A 20,633-nucleotide genomic window follows, 5' to 3' on the forward strand; every position below is an offset into this window, starting at 1 on the left:
GGGACTGGGGCTGGGACTGACTGGACTGCTGTAGTCCCAGCTACCCTGTGCCTCTTACCCAGTCTGCATGTTTCAATTCTTTGAGAAAGATGGAAATAGAAACACAAAAAGAGACAGAGAGAAAAACCAGGAGCTACCCACCCAATTAGAGCCGCTCTGTCAGAAACCACCAATACAAGTAGGAAAGCCCCCAGCCCATATTTTCTTTTTTGCCACTTCACTAATCGATCACCTTACACATTCCTCTCCTTTGGAGATTACTGAACTACTGAGCCCTCTAATCCAGAGACAAGGATGACTAACTGACTTTCCACGTTCTCTTCCCCAAGATGAGGAGATAAGGGTGGGAAGAAAAGCCCCCAGAGAGAGAGAAATACATAAGAAAAATCTAAGCATCCTGGCCCCATCGTTCCTTGGCTCCCATCCCCACCAGCTCTTTTCAGAAGCCACATACCTCCTCTAGCAGGGGGAAAAGCGGGGGAATAGGAGGAATGAGTCAGCTGGACCTGGAAACAGAGTGTTTTGTTCAGGAGAAGTCTGTGATGCAAGCTTGGGGAAACAATGTGCTCCCTGTATCTTCACCCCCTCCCCCTCCAGCCCAGCCAGGACATTGAGCAACCAGCTCTTGCCCCAAATCTAATCCTTCCCTGGGCTGGATCAGGACTATAGCATCAGCCTTCTTAAGGCCTCCCACTCCCAATTATTCTTTACACAGCAGCACTTATGTAGCTTCCTGAACCACTAACGACCCTGATCTTGTTCTTGCTTAGAAAGTTCAGTAGCTCCCAATTGTCTATCTCATCCGAATTCTTCCATGCTCGGGTTTAAGGTTTCTCTAGGCATTAAAATTGGTAGAACAGAAGCAAAATCATATAACTTCCCTACAGGATTTCCAGTACTAATGACACACACTAGTTCTCTCCCAGCAATTTGTCGATTTTTCCCAGGTTATGTGACCTGGGAAAGCAAGAACCTCCCCAAGCATTTCATTTCTTTATCGGTACAATAGGAATTCTTCCCTCACACAGTGGATCAGATGAGATAATTTATGTAAAGTGCTTGGTAAATAGTAAGGTGCTATAGAAACATAAGCTATTTTTATCATCACTAACCCTGCTTCCCTCCAGACCTAACTATCTTCATACTGTAGTAAATCTTCAACACAAGCTCTCAGGTTAAACAAATTAGCTCCCCATCTCCTACCCTCCAAGCTTTCACATAGGCCATTTCTACTGCCTGAGAAACCCTTCCCATCCCCTTCCTGAGCCCTCTTTCTCCTAGAAATCATCCTTGATTATACAGAGTAGCCTCACCCCCAGGGACGACATACTACTTTTCCCTCATCCTTCCAACTTGTTGCTCCTTTGTTCCCTATTAGACAGAAAGCATTTCCTCTTTTCTTTGCATGCTCTGGGTTAAAAATGGACAAAATTTAAGGTGTTGAGAAGCAAACAATCAAGTGATTAAACTAAAACATTGGGAAATATATAGTAGTGATAGGTCAAAAACCTTGAAGCTAGAATTTAGATTTAATTACAAGAAGCAACAGGGAGACAAGCTCAGAATCCCTAAATCTTTGCTAATTAACTATACCCAGAAAATGAGATGATTTGCAAGTCTGAAGATCAGGGGGTCTTAATCTGAATCCACCAACCACCTCTTCTCCCCCACAAGATGGTCTGAGGTCTGTGAGTTCCTTTTTAAATATTTTGATAATTATATTTCAATGTAATTAGTTTTCTTTGTAATCTTGTGAATTTTAATTTATGCATTTAAAAACATGATTCTGTTCTTAGGGCTTTTTCATTTTCTTCTGACTGCCAAAAGGGTCTGTGACGTGCCCAGCCTGGCTGGGCTGGAGGGAATGGGGGTGAGGAGACAAAGTACACATTGTCTCCCCAAGTTTACACCAAAACCAAAACTCCTGGGCTCCCAAAGCTTCCTAGGGCCCTGCCCAACTCAGGGTCTAGGATCCTATGATCCATAATTTAGCCTCATGATTCCATAGGCACAGAGATCTGTCTGTCTGATTGAACTGAACTAGTATAGGTAGGTCAGTCACCTGCACCCCTCCTGCTAAAAAATCAAACATCAATTCAGGCCCATTACCTGGCCCTGTGAGGTAGCCTCTATGAGCTGGGTTTTATCATGGAAGCAGCCAGAAATACAACAAAATAGAATGAGAAGCTAGCAAGACCATCTTTCCTATCAGGATAAGGTTTTAGAAGGGAGTACTAATCATTAAATCATAAAGGGGGACTCAAAAATAATTTTTAAAAGGGGAAAAAAAGAAAAAAGAGAGAAATTTTCATGATAATTTCATTATATATTTGAAAGGAATAGAAAGTTGTAAGATTTTGCAGTTTTATATTTTTATTATACTATGTTATAGAAATGCTTGGTTCATCCCACAAACGAAAAATTCATTCAAAAAAAAAAAAAAAAAGGAAAAAGATCATCCAATGCACCCTCCTTGCAAGCAATACTTTATCTCAATTGGTTATCTTCAAAAAACTCCCTCAATTTGTCTATTTTAAATCCCTCCCGGATAGAATTTGAAACTGGTTTCAATATCTTGCCATTCTCCATTGTTTCAAAGTTCTTCCTGTCTAACCTCATTCCCTTATGCACAGTACAGCTGAAATATATTCCCTTCCCCAGGCTTCTCTATTTTACCCCTATTGCTTTGCCCTTGTTTTGTTATCCCCCAGGTCCCCATCCTCCTCCTCTCCCCTTGAAATCTCTGCAAATGCCTCTCTGAATTTCTAAGGGGTAAAATGGGGGATCGGAAGGAATGCTGGGCTGGGAATGGAGCTCTTCAGTTCAGAAGACTGAAAAGGGTGGGAGAAGAAAGCCACCCGCCCTCCGTCAAGGTGGCTTTGCCTGTGGTTTTTATTATGCATCGATTTTCTTATCCATCTTCTTTAGAGCCTCTTAGATCTTCTGACTGTGGCTGTTTCTCCAAATTGTCATTCACTCCAAGCTCTCTAGCTCCTTGCAGGAGACCAGAGAGGAAGGTGGGGGGGGGGAGGGTTGCTAGGTAACCGTTGCCAAGCAGCCGGTGCCAAGGAACATCCCTAGCTGCCTCCTCATTCTGTCCTATCGCTCTTCCCCATCCTCCTCTCAATAAGTCCTCTCAGGTCTATAAAGCACCTTGATGCTGTCACCTTCACCAGCTGCACTCCTCTTTCCTCAGCTCCTCAGGTGGAAGGTCAGTGATTTCAGTGCCCACAAAACTTTCATGCTTGGGTCAGAAGATATGACCACCTCTTCATGGCTTTTTCTCTATCTTTTCTGGTCTGAGATATTTAGACAGCAAGATATCTCTGAAAGGTATATTGTCTACCCCTAAAACAGAGGGAGATGCAGGGGAAAATGGAGGCTGTTAGAATAGGAAAATAAATAGCTTCCCATTTACCTTGGAGAAGTCATATATTCACAGTACAGTTTTAATATTTAATCTGTAATATTAGAATTCCCAGAATTTGAAGCATACAAGAAAATACCTCCCCCTACATACACACTACCACCACCCAACCCCAACTATCTTCAAATGGGAAGTGGCTCAATGCAATGGAGTGAGGGCTGGTTTTGAAGTAAGAGGATTTAGGTTTGAAGTCTTTGTTTTACCCATGAGACCCTGAGCAGATTGTCCACCTTTCTGCATAAAAATGAGGGGTTTAACTAAATCACTCTTCTAGCTCTTGGTCTATGATCTTACAGAATTATGTTTTTATTACCTCCAATAGCCTCAACAAATCAATTAGCATATTGTGAGTACTCTCTCTAGAGTGCAAAATGCATTCAGGCTTGTCTGTTCCAAGGGATTCTCATCTCTGTCCTTCCACAAAAACATCAGAAGGAGGGCACCCAAAATGCTGGGAGCCTTCCTTTGCATTCTGGCTATAATTTTGGGTTCTCCATGCCTATCCCATTACTACAAAGAAACAAGAGTGAATTTTAAGAAATTTTCCAATAAATGTGCCTTTTTACTTCTGTCAGACACAGATAAATATTAAAATAAATTTACATTAAATTAAAATGACAGGTGGCACAGTGTGTAGCACACTGAAACTAGAGTCAGAAAGCTGAATTCAAATCTGTAATCCTTATTACGTGATTCTAAGCAAGTCTTTAGCCTTTGTTTCCTCATTTATTTTTTTTAAAAATGGGGTTAATAATAGAACCTACCTCCCAAGGTTGTTATGAGAATAAAAATTTTTTAACAATAGCTTTTTATTTTCAAAATACATGCAAAGGTAACTTTCAACATGCAAACCCTTGCAAAACCTTATGTTCCAAATGTTTCCCTCTTCCCTTCCCTATACCCCCCTCTCTTAGACAGCCACCAATTCAATATATGTTAAACATGTGCAAGAGAATAAAATTAGATAATATTTGTAAAGCACTACATAAATTCTAGCTATAATTTTAATTGTCCCAGTGTGACAGAGAGACGTAGCTACTAGAGGTCTGAGAAGTGGAAAAAAGAGAAGACAGGCTGAGGATCAACCAGAAGCCCCTGGCGAAACCATCACACACAGTCTATCATTCCTACATTCTATACATCATGGAGTGAGAATAATTCTGTGCTGCATCCAAACTCCTTAGCTCTGGGCAATGGTAACTCAAAGCAAGAGATGTGCATGCAGGAGCCAATTCATACTAGCCCCAAGCTGATTGTTAAATTTTCAATGAGAGCATTTATATTTCAGAAATCATCAAACTATTAATCAGGGCTTGATTTATTGTTTTGTTGATTTCTAGACTGTAAGAAAGTGATAAAGAAAATGTTAATATGCAAATTAAACTTAAAAGTACTTTTTTTCTAGAAAGCTTATTGTTAAACATTTACCAGTACACCCCTGGCTTTAAGTTGTTCTTAGGCCTACATTTAACAGGAATGTTTAATCTGTATCTTTAGCCACCAACTTTGGTAAACCCTAATGGTAAAAAACAAGAGATCCTTCCTTCCATCTAATCTTAAGCTGTTCCAAAACTGAAAAAGCCCATGCTCATAATCCCTCCAAGTTGGAGTAGGTCTCACCTGACTAGAGCTGAGAGGTGATGTCTGTCTAGAGAGAAGTGAGGGCCAGGGAGAAGATGCCCCATCCCAATCACCCTCTCCATAATACTGATCAGAACTGGAATTCAAACACAAAAACCCAAGCACAGTCCAACCACCTTCTGACCAATTCACTTCGATAAAAACCTAAATAAGAGACTGAGATAAAGAAATAGTCCTCAATATCCCCAATTACCCAATACACAAACCCTTTGCTCTAACCATATTCCTTTTGCTAATCTTTCCAGTTTCAAAGCCAAAAACTCTCTCCCCCAAACTCAAACAAGGGAGTTCTGCCCCACTTCAAGATGGCCCATTGAGTAAATCTCCTTGGTCATCCTATTTCAGAATCTTTCAGAAAGTCATTGGTGAAGTTTAACCTAGATTTCTCTTGGCACGAGCTAAAACCTTGCTTCTCTCCTGATGTGCCCGTATCTTACCCTCTCAGTCTCCTCAAGGTAGGGATCAAAGTACTAGTAAGTATAATGATAACAGCTAACACTTTTATAGCACATTAAGTTTTTCAAAGAAGTTTACAAATATTACCTCATTTTGTCCTTACAATAACTCTGTAAAGTAGGTGTTATTATGATCCTTATTTTACAGATGAGGAAACTGAGGCAGACTAAAGTAACTTGCCCAGGGTTATATAGCTAGTAAGTACTGAGGTTGGAATTGAACTCAAGTCTGCCTAACTTGAGGTCCCCTACTCTACCCACTGCACTGTAAAGATAAAAGAGGGAAGCATGAAGGACTCGAGACAATAGTTGTAGAGATGCAGACGACTGAGATCAAGAGAGTCCAAAAAGGGAGATCCAACAGGATCCTAGAGGAAATAAGGAATTTCTGCAGTTCTGCAAAGCAAATAGAGGAGAGAAAAGATATTGGGTAGAATATGGGAGATCCAACCTTAGTGCAACAAGGTAACGCTGAGTTAGAACAAAATGCTGCTTGGGTCCCAGAGAAATTGTGGCACGGAATAGACATTTTTCTGATAATGACAGATCAGTAGAGGATCTACTGTGGAGGAAATGAACTGGGAGAATCTGAGATGGAAGAGCAGAGACAACATTGAAAATTTGCTTTGGGATGGAAATAAGGAAAAGGAAAAAATCCTTTTAAAAGGCAATGATACTTTTTCCCATGACTGAAGATGATTAGAAAATAGATTCATTCTCCCAGTGTCCACCGAAAACTCTGCTTGCCCAAGTTTCCCCTTCCCAAGAACACATCCAAGACTCCTTGGCCTCTCAGTGGATCCCCCCAGTGTATCACCAGATCTTTCCACTAACCTTGGAAATAGATTATTCTTTATGTATTATCTCCCCCAAAGAGTGTGTGAGCTCTTTGCAGCAGAATCTATCTCACTTTTCTATTTGTCTTCCCCATGTACTCGGCCCATTGGTATCCAGAGAACTCCCTTGATGAAGAAACTCACTTTATCAAAGCTAGCTGTCTCTCTGTCGCTTAAAAGTCTGAGAGAGTTGCTCAGAGCACTAAGAGGATGGCTTGCCCAGGCTTACACAGCCAGTGTGTGTAAAGAGACTTGAACCTCGTTTTGGTTATGAAGCCATTACTGTATCCACATGCAATGTCACCTCTCACAAAGCATATTAGAAACACTTAATAAATACTTTTCCATTCCATGGAAGAACCAAAAGAAATGGGAAAGCAAAGCAAAATTTATGCAAGAGACACAGCTTTAATTACATTACAGGGAAGATAGCTGGATTCCCAATCTCTCTCTCTCTCTCTCTCTCTCTTCCCCTTTCTCTCTCTTTCTCTCTTTTCTCTCTCTCTCTCCTCTCTCTCTCTTTCTCTCTCTCTCCTCTCTCCTCTCTCTCTCTCTCTTTCTTCTCTCTCTTCTCTATCTTTTCTCTCTCTCTTCTCTCTCTCTCTTTTCTCTCTCTCTCTCCTCTCTCTCTTTCTCTCTCTCCTCTCTCTCTCCTCTCTCTCTTCTCTTCTTCTTCTTCTTCTTCTCTCTCTCTCTCTCTCTCCTCTCCTCTCTCTCTCTCTCTCTCTCTCTCTGGTTCTGCTCTCTCTCTCTTGCAAATGATTCTGTGACTTACTCAGTCTCTCTCGGCATCTCTCTCCTCTCTCTCTTCTCTCTCTCTCTCATTGGTTCAAATGACTTCCTAAACTCACTATTAGAAATTGAACTCGCTCTTGGGAAAATCTTGCAACCTCAACCCACCATACACGCTACTGTCATTTGGCAGAATCTGTTCTCTCTCCCTGCCCATCTAGTCTCATCCCTGTCCTTGATAAAACAGATGCTTTCCTCATCACTTTGGGTTGAACTCAAAGCTCTTACAGTAGGCTGGGAAAATATGTCAAGCCTCATGAGCCCACAAAGTAACCTGCTCCTGTCATATTCTATAATCCAGCCATCTGTATTTAGGCATTATCTCGCTACTCCTGCGTCTCACCATTCCAGCTGAAGATGCAGGAATTCTTTCATCCTTAATGGAGTTAGACTCCAATAGCACTTCCAATCCAAGAGAATAAGCTGGAAGGTAAAATGATGTCAGAATCACTTGAGAAGCCACGAAGTGCTTGTATCTTCAATCTTATAAATCCCTAGGCCCTTCTATTCTAAGGCAATTTTCTCCTACTCAGCTAGACCAATATCACCATTATCAACTGAAGTAAGAAGTCTGATTCTTCAAAGGAAAGATCCTTCCCTAACCATTGTCTGTAGATCCAAGTAACTTATATGGTAAAAGCTAGAGAACATGATCAGCAATCAGCTTCAGAGAAGCTTTGTGAATAGACTTGTATCTTGTAAATCTTGAAGTCCATAAATTTCTCTACCTAGAATATCTTTCTAATTGGATAATAACACCAAATTCTAAGTTCTATCTATAGTACAATTGTAGACCAATACCTCACAATTGTATCAATGAATGTAGAATTAAGGACTCATTTCAAAAGGGAAAAAAATCTTCCCCTCTTTGTTGGTAGATCAGAATCCTTTTTGGTAAGAACCCAAGAGGAATCATGATCTGCTAAAGCACCCTTTTCACGAGACTTTTTTGTGTGTATTTGTACCTTTTCATAATCTGCTGAAGCCTATAAATTTCTTCTCAGAATAATGCTTTTAAATGGATAAAATAAAACACACAGAATTACAAAGAAAGTCAGTTATATTGAAATACAATTATCAAAATACCCTCAAACAAGTTCACTGAATCCTAGATTAAGGACTCCATATTCTGTAATCCAGTGACACTGTGTTCTTGAACAAGACACTCCATTCCTTGGCTCCAGGCATTTTAAAGCTGTCCCCCATACCTGAAAAGTTCTTCATCCTCATCTCCACTTTCTTGAAGTTAAGGAGACTTCCCCTTCAAACCCCAGCCAGAACTGTCTTCGATAGGAAATGTTTCCTGTTCCCCCTTAATTCTAGTACTTTTCTTCTGTTGATTATTTCCAATTTGTCCCTTTCATATTGTGTTTGTACGCAGTTGTTTGCATGTTAGAGTACAGTAACAGACTGTCTTTTGCTTTTCTTTGTGTTCCCAGAACTTGGCCACAGTGCCTGGCACACAGTAGACATTTAATAAATGTTTATTGGCTGGCTGACTGGTGAAGGAGATAGATAAAATGATCTCTCAAAGTCTCCATTTTGTTTTGTTTTAATGCACAGGAGACATAGTATAGAGAAATCTATAAATCTAGCTATATATATAGTTTATAAATGAGATGAAAACCCCTACTTTCATTCTCTACCTTGGTTTTCTATCCCTAGCTATCTGGAATCTTTCCTGAAAGTGAACATCCATCTTTTCAACTGCAATTCAAGCAGATCTCCATTCTATTTAGATTTGGTAAAGGAAACTACATTCCCCCATCTATTTACTGTTCTCCTTAAATGAGGCAATATGCCCCTCCTCCTTCCCCCAACTCCATCCTATAAACCATAGTCTCAAGACCAAGGAAACTCACCCCATGGGAACTAGAGGAAGATCATTTTGGACTAGACTTAAGGAAGGATTTCTAACATTCCAGATAGGGTGTTTAGTACTGTGTCCAAAGAGAAATCAGCTTTTATGAAAGGAGATACCATTATTAGTTCTGGTCTAGAGGTAAAGGGGCTCTAATAGATTATAACAGAATTTCAGTGGGAAATATGGCAGGGAAGGGAAGAAGGAGATCCATAAATACCAATCTCAAGGCTACTTCTACCCCTCTCCTTCCATTAGAAAGAAGCTAGTGTTGGTGGTGAACAGTGAGGGAGAGGAGCTAGCCAGGTATTAGCCATTGCACTTCACTGGGGAGTCCCAGGAGACTATTCACTCATGCAACAACCATATATTAAGTATTCAAATACCACAAGATGCCATTTCCCACTCTCTGAAACCCTGACATTAAAGATGGCTAAGGCAATTGTCATTCATAGCATTATAACTCTCTTCCATCCCCAAAGCCTAGAACAATGTCCAGACAGAGACTCTTGATTCCAAGTGTTTAGGCATGGAGGTGGGGCAAGAGAAAATGTGGAGAAAAACTCATCAGCTCTGTCACTGTAATTAGTTCTTTCCTTCTCTTCCCCAGCTCCTCATACCCTGTAGCAGTTTTGAGGAAGTCTCCTCCTTGATCTTTCTCCAAGTCCTGGCGGACATCAAAAGGACCACCTGTTTTACTGTCTGGCTCCTGAGCTAAAAGTTGGGGGAGGTAGGAAGGGAGGGACCATCCTGGGACAGCCTTCTTCCCCCCCAAGCAGTGAGAAAGATAGAGGGATGACAAGCTTGGGAAAACCAAAACACCCGTCTGTAGGGAGATGACAATTTGATTATTATTATTATTTGGTTTCGTTATTTATTACTATTCTTATGATTTTATTATTGCTATTATTCCATCTCCCGACTCCCTACCTTTTTGTTGGCTGAACTCTGTACAGTGTCTCCTCCATTAGACTGTCAGCTCCCTGATGACAAGTGTTTTTTGCCTTTCTTCATATTCTCGAAGTTTAGCACAACACCTGGCACAATGGAAGAACTTTATAAATGCTTGTTGATTGATTGATTATGAGAAGGATCTATTGCGCAAGTACATTATGATAATCTATAGCTAATACAATATTCTCCAGATGATAAATCAGAATATCTGGAAGTGCAAGTATATGGAAATTGTACAATAGAAAATGTTGGAGAAAGGGAAATTTCAAACAGAGGAATTAACAGGAACATTGGACTTGCTGGTTTTAGAAATCTGCAGTGGACTTGCTGATTTTAAGAATCCTCTAGCTTTCTGACAATTTGAAAAACGGAGGGAGAGATTGGTTGGAAGAAAAGAGAAAATGACTGAGCTGTCCCTCAGAAAGGACTGAAGGAAGAACCAAAAATCTGGAATAGGGAAAGTAGGACCCAAGAGTTCTGATTCCCCATTCTGAGCTTCATTCACCCTTTCTCCTTTCTATTTCAATTCATATATAGCCATACTGGGCATGGAGGCAGAGTAGGCTGCTGACTGTTTTCAATCTGTTTGTCTTTGATCACCACCTCAAAGCCTCTATGAACAAACAAATGCTTTAAATCTTCTTACACAAAAAAGTCAGACAGAAACACATGCTATCCAAATTAAGTCAGATAATTTGCTTACAGGGGAGCAGACACTGGAACTCCTTCCCTCACCAGAATCAGTTTTCCTCAATCTTCTGCCACTATGTGTCCATAAATATCTATATTTCCTCCTGCCCTGCACGGAGATGCTGTTAAATGTCAAATGTAAAGTAAAGTTTGTCATAAAAATCCCTCATAAAAAAAATCTCCCAACTACAGGCAATGGGATATGGAGGAGGGGAGTTTGTAAGCTGAGCCTGCTTCTTAATTCATCCCTGAACATCCCAATAACATCAAGGTCATTTTATCCAGCCCCCTGCCTTCAGGGACATCACCCCAGACCAAGCTCATCTTAAAGCTGTCCAAGAGAAGATTATTAGAACATTAAATTGCCCTTGGCCTTTTTCTCCATCAGAAAGTTCTTCTATTTACCGATAATTTCATTTTCTCTAGTATAAATTTTCTCTTATGGAAGAAAGGCATTGGTTAAGTATTCTCCCTTTTCAACATCTCCCTATCAGCCCTAGATTTCTTAGAATCATCTGATTTTTTTCTTTCCTTCCTGATGTGGGGAAGGATCCTATGTAGAAACAAAAGGAAAAGGAACATAGGCCCTCCAGAAACCTTCAGTTAGGGCAGGTGGGGCAGGAATCCAGCATGGTATAAATTTACTGAAAGTATAAAGCAGAGAACTAAGGGGTGCATGGTAGCAGCTATTTCTGTTTCCCTGCAAACCTACCCTGATTACAGCAGATTTACAGGGGCCCCAGAGCAGCTCAGCTCCTCAGCCATAAACTTCTCAGAAAGAAAACTCATTGGGGTTCCCCTGAGAGGTGGCAGAGAAATAACACATCAGCCAGGGCTGGGGGTGGCGGGGAGCCAATTCTCTGGAGACGATTTAATTCATTCTGGTTTGGAGCAATCAGTATATAGCCCAGACCATCTTACCGACTCTCCACTGTGACTCCCCACCCTTCACTGTATATTTCCACTCTAATCCACTAATAAGTAGGGTACACTATCCAACATTTTCAACTGTTATCAATTATCCTCAGCTTCTTCGACAAAGCCCCAAACTAACAGCTGTAGATTCAGGCACATTGGAAGTGAATGAATAAATGTGGCTGCCTGTATTTAAGTATGTCTTTACATGCTGAAAAGAAAGTAAAAATAATTTTTGGATTATTCTATCTGATTATTATCATAATGCTCATTGAACATCCATTATATCTAGATGGTACAGTGGATAATACACTGGCACTGGAATCAGGAAGACCTGAATTCTACTCCAATCTCACCCACTTAATAGCTGAATGACCCTGGGCAAGTCATTTAACTTCAATCTGCCTCAATTTCCTCATCTGTGAAATGGAAATATTAATAGCACCTAATTCCTACTTCAGTACCTATTTTCAAAGATTGTTTAAGGATCATTTGAGATAATATTTGTAAAGTCTTAACACAGTTCCTGGCCCATAGTAAGAACTATATAAATGCTTATTCCCTAACCCTTTCCACCTACTTTCCAGAGTTGTTATGAAGATAAAATGAGATGAAATTTGCAAAATGTTTTGCAAAATTTAAAAAGCCACATAAAAGTTATTATTATTGTGCACCTAGCGTATGTATGGCATAGTGGTAAGCACTAGGAATACAAAAAGCTGTAACCTGGACCATGCCCTTTGAGATTGTATGATCTACAGTAAAAGCAATATTATAACAACCATCAACTCTGAAAGACTTAGCTACTCTGATCAATACAGTAATTTCAACAGACCTTTGATGAAAAATGCTATCTACCTCCAGAGCGAGATCTGATGAACTCTGAGTGCAAATTGAAGCATTTTTTTTAGCTTTCTTTATGTTTTTTGCGTTTTTATTGGTTTTTCTTTGCAACATGGCTAATATGGAAATACATTTTTCATGACTCGACATGTATAACTGATATCTTATTGCTTGCTTTCTCAATAGGTGAGAGAAGGGTAGGAGAAGGGGGGATATTTGGCACTTACATTTTCCAAATGTATGTTAAAAATAAAGTAAGTAATTTAATTTTTTTAAAAAAAGAATGTTATTGAGAAAGGACTCAGCTTATACATTTAAAAAAAAAAAGAATGAGGGAATGAAGCTTAAAAACTGAAATCTATAAAGATAATGGGCAGCTAGATGGCACTAGGGATAGAGCACTGGGCTTGTTGGACTAAAGAATCTTCATGAGTTCAAATCTAACGTCAGACACTTACTAGTTGTGTGACCTTGGGTTAGTCATTTCACCCTGTTTGCTTCAGTTCCTTCATCTGTAAAATGGGCTAGAGAAGGAAATGCCAAACCACTTCAGTATTTTTGTCAAGAAAATCTCAACCTGGGTCACAAGGAGAGGGATGTGACTGAAACAACTCAACAACAAATACAGATAATACAAAAGCTCTGTGTAGGCCTCAAAATATAATCTTCTGCCCTACCCAACCTTGTTTATTAGCTTCTGACAAATCCTCAGTGGCTCAGCCTACCTGGATAATCAGTGTCTCCTTCAGAGAGTAGATCAGTGAATCTTTGGATTAAAAGTTGTTCAATTCAAGGGGTATTAATTAAACACCCACAAGTGCAAGGTACTTGTAGGAGACATTAGGGATGTGAAAACAAAGATGGAAAAACAGTTCCTGCCCTCAAGGAATTTCATTCTATTGGGACATGCTGTAGGTAAACAGATAACTAAATAGGAGATAACTGAGGAGAACAAAAACAGCTGGGGAATCAGAACAGAGCATTCAGAGCAGTAGCTTCTGTGCTAAGCCTTGAAGAAAGTCAAGGTTTCTAAGAAGAGGTAAGGAAGAGGGTGCATTCCAGTAATGATGAGACAACCTGCACAAAATAGTCCAAGATGGAATATCAGGTTCAGAAAATAGTAAGTAGAACTGTTTGGCTGGAGCAAAGAACATATAAATAGGAGTAATATGAATTCATAATGGAAAGGTAAACTGGAGCCACTTTGAAGGACTTTAAATGGCAGAGGTTATAGTTGGAGGCAATAGGGAGTAATCACAGCTTTTGTTGTTGTTGTTATTTTCTTTTTTTATTTTTAAATATTATTTAATTTAATTTAATTTTAATTTAAAAATCAAAATTTTAAAATAGTATTTTATTTTTCCAAAAACATGTAAAGATAGTTTTCAACATTCATTTTTGTAAAAACTTTGTGTTTTAAATTTTTCTCCCTCTTTTCTTTACCTCACCCCTCCCCAAGACAGCAAATAATCTGATATAGGTTAAATAGAGTAATCACATCCTAAGCAGGAAGGCAGCATGATTAAACCATACTTTAGGTAGATTATTCTGGTGGCTATGGGGAGAATGGATTAGAAGAGGAAAGATTGGAAGCACAGAAATTTACTTGGAGGCCAATACAACAACAGTCCAAGTGAAAGATGATGAGTGTTGAGATCACATCAATTCCTATTCCTGCAACAGAATCTCATCCCAAAGAGAATATTCTAAAAAAGGGAATATTGAGACTCCCTCAATCAGTCATTTGAATATTTAAGAATTCTCCTTTATGTCCAATTTTATTCAATTTCTTTGGTTAAATATCTATCTCCCTCAGTTTCCTCAATTGTAACACGAGAATCATAACAGTACCTACCTCCCAGGGTAGTTGTGAGGATTAAATGATAAAATATTTGTATAAAGTACTTATTTAGCCCACTGCCTGGCACATAGTAGACACAATAAATATCTGGGGTTTTTTCCTTCCTTTGCTAAAATGTCCATTTATCTTCTAGTATTCAGTCTTCAAAGAAAATGAGGAACATAGACCTTTCAGAAACATAAGAAGGATGATTAAATGGAACCATTGGGCTTCTTTTCTCCAGGTCATGCCAACTTAGTCCCATAATTCTTTAGTTTTTTCTTCCATTGGTCCAAAGTGAGGAAGAATATATCCTATGCCAGTCTTCTTATCTGGGTGAGGGGGTAATTGGCCTTTCCTCAAAGCCACATAAATAAAATACTCTCAGACAGTTGCCAAGTATATGTTTTTTCTTATTTTATTCCTTGCTTGATATTCAGAATCAAAGAGTCATCACACAAGATTATCTCTGTTGTCATACCTTTCAAGGAAACTTGTATGATTTTAACATAGGCACCTTGTCAGGAACCCTAGTTTTAACAGACTAAATAAATGATGGAATTTTTTATAATCAACAAATGATTTTTAAAAAGATGCCCTAATCTTTGCCAACTTCCCTCATTTCTCCTCCTATCTTTCTTAATTAGCATTACCCAGTTGTCATCCATTTAGTTAAAAGTGGTATAGCCTTGAGGCAAGGGGGGATAAGTATGACCTTTTCTACTCTCCAAGCATTCATATGATGTGGGAGAGGAAGGGGAGGGAGAGGAAGGGTTTTTTCAGAAGCCCTGACCTGCACTATCCCTGCCCCAGGGATTCCCTAGGGACTAAACAGGCTCCAGCGTGGGCACAGTAGGCACTCTTCCCAAAGTAGGCACAATGCTTGGGGACTGGTGTGGGAAGCACAAAGGTGAGCCAAGTACCACAATCCTCCCATCCACCCACCCCCAAACCCAGTACTGCAGTCCTTCCAGACTGAGCCATTCCCACTATATTACCACAGCATACATACTTCATAGTCCAGACCCCCATTAACTCCTAGATGGATAGTTTTTAAGGCAGCAGTCTCCTCCCAAGCTTTCCAGAGTGGGCCCATCTCCCTCATTCCCAACTGTTCATCGATCTGTTCCTCACATATCAATTTCCTAAAACATAATTTTGAAAACTCCCCAGTTGGGAATCTTCAATCAAGTCAGGTAACATTTATTAAGCACCTAGTATGTGCTGGATATTTTTTTTTGCTGGAGATGCAAAAAAAAGGCAAAAACAATCCTTGACCTCAAGGAGATCACATTCTAATAAGGAAAACAATAGGAAAATAATTATATTTAAAGAAGGAAACAATCTTTACTCAAGATTAACTTGTATTCTAATGAGGAAGACAAAAACTCCATAAATATATACATAAATATAACCAAGAACCACACAAGCTCCTGCTTTTTAGCTGTGTGACTACGGGCAAGTCAATTAACTTTCATCTATCTCAGTTTCTTCATCTGTAAAATGGAGATAATAATAGCACCTTCTGCAGCACTTACCTTGCAGGGTTGTCAAAAGGATCAAATGATATAATATTTTTACAAAGTTAGGATGAGCTAGTCATAATCTCTAAAGAGCACTACTGAAGGGATAAGGAAGAACCTGGAGAGATAGACCTAGCCAGAGTCCTCCAAGAAAGACTTCCTAGAGGAAGAAAATGAAAAACAGAATTGGAGAGAAGAGGGAGAAGGAATCTGCTACTAGGAGATGACCAGAAGGTGGGAGATGAGAGCTGACATAGTATAAACTGGCCACATAGTGCCACTGGGTCTTATTCAGGATGAGGAGGGAGGAATCCCAAGAAATTCTAGAATCTTAGAATTCTAAGAGACCTAAAAGTTTCTAAAATCTAAAAAAATAACCTACTCTAATTCCAAATTTACAAATCAGACAACCCTAATCTAGGAAGATTCAATGACTTGTCCCAAAAGAACTGAATCTAAAATCCAGGCCTCTCAGCCAGTCCAGAGCTTTTTTAGGGCAGACTGATCAAGAAACAGAAGAGAAAGAGGAACTCCTAGAATAGAAACACCCAACCAAAGACAAAGTGCTTTGAGATCAGAAGTCAGCTGTCAATCCAAAGTCAGAAATCCCATGCCAAACAAAGCTTATAAAGCCACTCGCCAGAGACCAAGGAACACAAGCCCTGACGCCAGACCACGTCATAGGAAAACCAACTCCTCCCTGCTGTGGTCCTCCTCCCCAAAAGGTCTGAATACCTCTAGGCATCCTGCCTTTTTACGCATCACATGATACAGTCCCATTTGGGTTCGTCTAACTCGTGTAGCTTCATGTACTAATTAAGCTGTAAGACACAACAGGGCATGAATTTATTGTGCAATAATTCACACACGGGGTGTTTGCGCAGTGCTTGGGCGTGAGTTATGACACATTAATTCACGGCCTAAAGGGCCTCGTTGCAATTACAGAACCATTTTTTAAAAATCATTTGGATTTAAAACACAAATGTGGGTGTCAGTCTTACCCCCCAATCTGGGTCCTGTCCCAAAAATCTGGGTCTCAAGAGTCAGACACCTTAAAATCACGTACTACCATGCAATGGGCTCTTCTTCTCTTCCTTGGCTTGGGTAATGGTTCTTTGGTGATGGAGAAGGGAACCCAACCATCTTTCCCAACTGAAGCAAGACCTGAAGGCCTATAGAAGTAGAAGCTGTGGATACTGGGGAAAGAAGGAATTGGTATCAGACTGGACATTGAGAAAAGAAGGTCTTTACCTAAGGGATACTGGTCAGGAGAAGGACAGACACTTCATGAACACTGGCAGCGAAAGGTCTATTGCCCAGATCACTGAGGGGGAAAAAGAGGGGTTAGATTAAACATCTCCTGGGAGAAAGAAGAAGGAGCTTGGGGCTTTTCTGACATTCAACAAATCCCACATCAAGCAACTAGTGGGAAGGTGGAATAATCACATATCAAAAAGTCAGGAAAGTTAAGAAGATATAAAAATCAGTCCATCACATGAACATAATATGGGGAGGAGGGACACAAGCCATTAGGCAGAGGCTTAATCTCCTTTTCCCAAATGAGATCCCTTCTACCATCTCTCCATGGCTTTGGGATATTGTACAAGCCTCTATTTGTAGCCTACTCTAGTCTTTTTGGCCCATAGTGTTCTATAAACACCCTCTGCCATCTGTGATGTCAGCCACCAGCCACCTGGAGAATCTGTCCCACTCTGCAAGCATGTATTAAAACACTCACTTATAACTCCCTATTAATTTTTCACAAGGAGTTATTTTTAACTCACGCAAACCATTGTCTGGATGAGCCAGATTCATTTTCTTAACAAACAAGCGCAGCGTGTTGCTCCCTTTCCCTCTAGATTCCCTTCCCTCACTCAATGAGCTTTTGAAAGGAGTGGGGGTACTCGGATGAGCAGCCTTGTAATCTGCCTTCAGAATGAGGAAAGAACAAAAAGTTAAGTCACATTCTCAACACTGATACAACTCCTTTACCTTTTGTCTCCACCTGCCTTTGTGGTGGGAAAATTTTAGGAAATATTGGCAGAGGGAATTGGAAGATAAGATTAAAGGTATGAAGTCTTCATGGACAATCAGAGGAAAGACCCCAGGCTTAGCAAGTCAAATCCTTCCTTCAAAACAAAACAAAACAAAAAACTATTAAAATACTATCCTTTGCTATTTTTCTCTTCTAAATCTCAGTTTATCTTCAGCATGGAGCATATATGGTCATCACTAATTCTGAATTCCTTGCCCAAAAGAAGAGAAAACACTAAAAGAACATATATTCCTTTCCATGTGACTTTAGGATGCAATAATTTTCCAAAAGAACAATCTTCCTTAGAGGAAACTAGATGGCTCAGTGGATACATTGGGGGTCTGGAAGTCAGGTCAAGAAGTCCTGAATTCAGATCTAACCTCACTATGTAGTCTTAGTTAACCTTTGCTTCAACCTACTGAAAAAGGAAATGGCAAACCAATCCAGTATATTTTCCATTCCAAAGACAGTATGGTCCATAGCATCACAGAGTCAGACACAACTAAATAGTCAGACAAGCATCCTAAACCTGTTTGAATCAAATATCAAAGTGATATTGGATATGAAGAAGGCAGAAGTAGATGGTCCAGGTGTAAACTGTAAAATTTTTAAAAACCCAACAAAGATTAAAAAAAAAAAAAACCAACTCTACAAGAAATAAACCACATACTATATGGATAACCGATTGCATTTCTTAGGCTGCCTTGGAACCATGGTCCCCTTCAGGCTGTAGGGAATCAAGCTACCTTGATGCTAGTTTTAAATCTCCAAATTTTCTTCACAGTTATCATAACCAGGCTCCCCTGGTTATGGCACTCTCTCCTAGATAACCATATGTACCTTCTCCTGCAGTAGGCAGGGATGGGGTACCCTCTCACTGTCATTGAAGCTTCAGAACCTCAACAGCTTCTGTTCTCTGCTTAACCTAGTGGATCTTTAAACCAGGGGTCGTTAACCAATGAGCAATGGACAAATTTCAGGGACTCCTTGAACTCAGATGGGAAAAAAATACATTTTTATTTTCACTAACTTCTAAGTGACATTCAGCATTTTCTTCAATTATTAATTTTATTTAAAAACAAAAACAAAAAGCCCAACTTTATTATTAAAAGTCCATAGGCTTCCCTGGATTGCCAAAGGGTGCATGTGCACACATGTGCTGTACACACATAACAATTTTAGAACACCTGGCTTAAATATTAAACTTTTGAGCAGAGTTTTTAAACTTTGTACCATGGATTCCTTCTCACAGTGAGATTTTAAAATGCATAAAACACTGGCTTCAGACACTTAACACTTCCTAGTTATGTGACCCTAGGCAAGTCACTTAACCCCAATTGCCTCAGCAAAAAAGTAAAAAAAAAAAAAAAAGTATAAAATACAAAAGAAAATCACTATATTAAAATAACGGTATGGATTTTTTCCCATTAAATTTCAGCAGCTTCTAGATCTCCAGATCCGGGCTCCATGTTATGAACTTTAGTCTAAATCACCCCAAGTGGCCAGGGTTATTTACAAATTCCATAACATTTCTTCATAACATGTTCTCTACTGTATCAATGCTGAGTCTGAAAGTCTATACTATATTTAACCTCCTTTACTCATTTACTCATGTTGTTGCTTTTTAACTGGATTTTAGTGGAGATGCAGCCCTCATAGGCATAGGACTGGACCTGTGATTTCACTGGTGGACAGAACTCCCTGAATGAGGAAACTCCCTCTATGAATGCCGGTTGGCACCTCCTCTGCCCTGTACAGTGTTAGAGAATCACTAGAGCATTGAATAATTAATTGGATTGCCTTGAACCCAGTTGGGTCTTCCTGGTTCCAAGACTGGCTCTGTGTTTTATATATATATATATAAAATATCTCATGCTCATATAATCTATGCCACAGTAGTAGGGATCATAGAATTAATAATTTTAAAGTGTTTTGAAAATCTTAAAATTCTACATAAATGTTATTATTGTTAACAAATATCTATAGGCATGATAAATCTAAAACCCCTGAGAATCTAAGGTAAAAGGAGTAGATCTGTTTTTATTGGACAGGACCAGAGAAAAAAGGAATTTAAAATATGGGTTCATGGCTCCTCTCCTAGATAACCATATATACCTCCTCCTGCAGTAGGCAGGGATGGGGTACCTTCTCACTATCACTGAAGTTTCTGTTCTCTACTTAACCTAGTCCCAAGGCCAATGTCTGGATGCAGAGACATAAGCATAGGAGGGATGTTTCTATAACTTGGCATATAGGCTGGCATATAGGAGACACTTAATAAATGCTTTTTGATTGATATTGTCTTGGAGTGAGGGAGGGAATGGATTCTCCTAAGAATGCCCTATACGGACAAAATCACAGGTTTAGTCTCTATCTATATATATATATTTTTTTAAAGGTTTCTCAATCCATCTACATTCTATGCTTAGGCTATCCCTTATTGTCTGTTTTTAGCCTGGTTTACATCTTAAAACAGGCCCTTCCTTTCCTTCTCTTCTATTTGGAATTTGTCTCCAATGACCCCGACATCTCTAAGACTTTGAAGCAGGTCTGACTGTGTTGGAGGCAGATGGGATGGGTATCAAGGTGTCATCCCCTGTTTCAAAGTGGGGAAAAATTGAGGACTCAAAATGTTGAGGAATTTGCATAAGTATGACCCACCTGGTTGACGCCATCCCTGATGTAGAAACATAGGAAGCTGGCCCAGGTTCTCCATGAGGAAGGTTTCCTAGATAATAAGTGCTTGGGATAATCTGAGTATTCAAAAGGCAAGTTAGACCTTCAGGCACAGTGGTAGTTTAAACCTGACCATCCTGACCCT

General features: G+C 39.7%; 1 long non-coding RNA gene across 1 annotated transcript in view; it reads left to right on the top strand.

Annotated features, from left to right (window-relative positions):
• The first annotated feature begins 3,048 nt into the window (after nucleotides 1-3,048).
• The window catches only part of LOC116419194, a 57,526-nt gene continuing 39,941 nt past the window's right edge, over nucleotides 3,049-20,633 (top strand). The window contains exon 1 of the long non-coding RNA XR_004229440.1: nucleotides 3,049-3,211. This is a non-coding gene — a long non-coding RNA (uncharacterized LOC116419194). The remainder of the gene's footprint in view (nucleotides 3,212-20,633) is intronic.

Source organism: Sarcophilus harrisii, chromosome 5, assembly GCF_902635505.1.
Source record: "Sarcophilus harrisii chromosome 5, mSarHar1.11, whole genome shotgun sequence".
In the NCBI taxonomy this organism is placed as follows: Eukaryota; Metazoa; Chordata; class Mammalia; order Dasyuromorphia; family Dasyuridae; genus Sarcophilus; species Sarcophilus harrisii.